The following is a 3,694-nucleotide window of genomic DNA, read 5'->3' on the forward strand; positions in this document are numbered from 1 at the left end:
TTCAGGGCGACTGGATGGCAACCCATGGCGTCCAGCGGAGTGCCGAGAGCCAAGGCGAAGCCCTGGAAGCAGGGAATGGTCAGCGGGGGACTATTCCCAGCCTTCAAGGTCAGGCGGAGGAGAGCCAAATTAGCACAGTAAATGCTGCAGTTGACAGACGTCACTCAATTCCATGAGCTGATGTGGACAACCATGATTGGCTTCCAGTTCTAACATTCCTGGCGCTCAGCTGTCTGTAGTTCGCAACATTCTGTGCACTGACTTGTAGCAGTATGATTGGCTTGCAGCTGAGACAAAGGTGTGGTAGTCATCCGTCGGTTGCAAACTAAAATTTCAAGACGCCCGACCTTGAAGGTATAGGGAAAGGTCATTGGATGACCTTTCCCTGTAGTCCAGGTGACTCAAGGGGATGGCGGATGCCGGGAGCCATGGGGAGGGTGGATTGCAGGTAAAGGTCAGCCGATGATCCTTCCCAACCGTCAAGTGTAGGAGGGGCCGGCCAAAACTGCAGTTTCAAGAAGTTCAGCGTACAGGGCTGATGCAATGCAGCACCGTGTAAGACTAGCAGTCTTCATGTGCTTTTCGTAGGTAGTAACTAACATTTATAGGCGATCACAGTAAAATGAGTGAGATTTCGTAGAATTTGGTTGCTCGCGGTAAGCAACAAGCCAATAGCAACATTATGATATTGTCAGTACAGACCAGTACATGGGCAACCCCTTGTGTGCGCATGCAAGACTTGGGTAGAACGCAATGAGTAGAGAGCACGTCGAATAGTCTACAAAGCCTTTTCCGCTAGAAAATGTTTCAGTGAGTCAGAAATGACCGGAATAAATGAGAAAAAGTCTCTTCTGCCCACTTCCCTGGAGTCAAAACCTTACATCGAAGTGCATACAAGAAATCTATGCCCCAGAAGCATACCACATGCACATGCAGTTGGATAATACGAGCATGTTCGATCAATAAGATTGCCTAACAATCTCAATATGCGGTTACCACATCACTTTCGACACCTGTTGCAAGACATCCTACAAGGGGCTAAATAGATGTAGAAGCCAAACAGTAAAGAAGACAATAGTGAAGTACTAACTGGACTTATTAAACAAACCAACAACTCAGTGAATTGAAATAGTAAGGGAATTGAGCCTAGCGTACAGAACAAGATAATTTCAATCTAAGCACCTCTTCAAACAAAAAAAGATGGATAGGCAACCTGCTCTTACATTCAAAGGAAACGCAATCCTCTTGCAGCACCCTTTCTCTGCACAATCACATCAAAGAAGTTCCAAATCCCCATGAGACAGATCCAGATTTGAAGAGCCGATGCGCGATGATGAGAGCACAAGTTGGGTGCCAATTGTATCGGGAAGTTAGCAGCACAATCATGTGGATGAGCTGCAGAGAAGAAACCCCAAGAGGAGGCGGCAACTAAAACCCACAAAAGCAAACTTGGCAATGACTTGAAGACATCTACATCTTTCTTCTACTTCACCATAGCTGAGGTGGATGAGCTTCTAAGCGCATTGTTCTCAGCGTTGTCATGTTGTGAAGTTGCACGCACCGCAGCAAGCCGTTCTGAAAGACGGGCGAGTGACTGCAAGTTGCAACGAACTACAGTATCAACAAAAGTGATGGTGTCCTCTACAGTGTTGCCTTCAGGCACGGCAACCACATATGACTCAATCACAATTGTTGAGCCCATCTGATTGCCCCCGATGTGCCCGCAATGATTATCACCAAAAGCCATCTGATGAAGAGAGGTAGTCGACCTGTAATTATGCAAACGGTGCTCTCCACCCAGCACACGGAAGCTTAGAACATGATTTTCATCATCCAGCAATTCAAGCCTCTCGCGGCTATAGCTTGCAGGAAGGCCTGAAACAACTCTGACTTCTCTTATGCTGCCCACTTCCATTCTACCACCCTCGTGATATCCCTGCATCATGTGGCAGCTCTTGACAAAGTTCTTGTATGCTTGCGGCTTATCAAACCTGCGTACCACCGACCACACAACATCAATCGGTGCCTTGATACGCTGCAGCACCATGGCAGTGCATTCCCCGGGTCCAGCACAGTGGGTGTGGTGCCTCCTTATGAAGTCCTCTAGGTGGGAATACTCTTCTTCTGTGAGGTAGACATGGGGAACATTCTGGTTGATCTCCCTCATCTTTAGAACCTGGAAAAGGTGCAGCCTGCGAGCGTGCAGGTTCCCGACAACTTCTTGGTATGCAACTCACCTGGTTAGAAAATAGATGCACAGCTACGCAACTCTGCTATGTGGAGTGCTCAAAAGGCACTGCTTCCCACAGTGTTCCAATGGAAGATTGCTATCCAGCAAAATGTACCGGAGACTGAGAGAATCTCATGAACGGGCAGTCAGCCTCGGTGCGGGGAAAAACCAGCAAACTGCCATATCCTCTTTCAAATACAAGTTAGCAAATAAGCATTCTGCGTGTAATCAAGAAAAGCCCTCAAGATGACAGACAGAGAGAAAGAGAGAAAGAGTAATCTCGCTATAAATCTTTAAAGTGGATAAGTATCAGAGTGCCCACTTGTATGGCAGATATGAGCAGGAGCCATAAAAGCATGCCATCAAGAAGCGAGGTGCTCAAAGCAGATAGCACATCAATCTGTTCCTTCTCCGGGCATCCTGCTTGTTGTGGAAAAGAAAGAAAGCAACAGCCGTTATGGAGGGAGGTGGTACACACACACCCGAGTACCTCTCGACTCGCTCTCTCTCTCTCTCTCTCTATCTATCTCTCTCTCTCTCACGCACACACACGCTACAAATCTGCTTTCTTTTTCAAGACCCCCGCTCTCATACTCTCATTGGCAGACGACTCTCCCTATCACTTCGAGTTCTGGGACAGTTTTCCATCGCCCACAAAACGCACACTCCAGAGTCCAGAGGGTTTTCCTCTCAAGAAGCAAATAAGCACTAATCGCCTCTGCGAGTCTACAGATTCCTCCCCCCTCTCTAAAGCCCCTGCAAAGAAAGACGAGAGCCACACAAGCACACGATATTCTCTATCGGGCGCACACTCTCTCTCTCTCTCTCTCTCTCTCTCTCTCTCTCTCTAAAATGGTCACGGCTGAGAAAGAAGGCCCATTACGATGAAAGGGGCGGCTTGTTTTGTAGCGCGGCGTGGGCAAGCGGCCCTGTCTTCAAAAGAGAACGCCCCTGTGCTGATGGTATTTGACAGCCTGGCCTCATTCCGCGCTTTCACATTTGCTGGGCCCCAGCGTTCACACCAAGCCCGCCCGCGAGACCGGCATGCCTGCCCTCTTGTTCGCAAGTTGGCAACTTGCATCTGGTCATCATAGCCCTCTCAACTTGCCCACTTGCACACTTGCAATTTCTATATGTTTTCTGTACCTTCAACTTTGACGTTTGGAAATTGCAACTTGCCCACACACATACAATGCATGCATTACCATTCTTCTAGGTAAGGCCCCGCTGCCCCGCTCATATGTCGCCCATTTCAAGATGAGAGACTTGCCTCTTCTAACTCTAAGTTCTTCCATTAGGGCGGAATCCAAGTAGATCCCATTTCTACATTACGCCCTTTCAATGGAAAAGCTATTGGTAGCATTAAGTTATCAAGCATAACACCTAGTCGTCAAGAACGACTCTGAGGATTTCTGTGCAGGGAAGGCGAGCCCACTCTTTAAAAGAAATATCGCCCTGCCTCGC

General features: G+C 48.1%; 1 pseudogene; it reads right to left on the reverse strand.

Moving 5' to 3' along the window:
* Positions 1-1,080: 1,080 nt before the first annotated feature.
* Positions 1,081-3,066, reverse strand: LOC147427125 (abscisic acid receptor PYL11 pseudogene; annotated as a pseudogene).
* Positions 3,067-3,694: the final 628 nt, after the last annotated feature.

The sequence above is a fragment of the Adiantum capillus-veneris genome, chromosome 24 (assembly GCF_014529385.1).
Source record: "Adiantum capillus-veneris isolate H3 chromosome 24, ASM1452938v2, whole genome shotgun sequence".
NCBI classification, from domain to species: Eukaryota; Viridiplantae; Streptophyta; class Polypodiopsida; order Polypodiales; family Pteridaceae; genus Adiantum; species Adiantum capillus-veneris.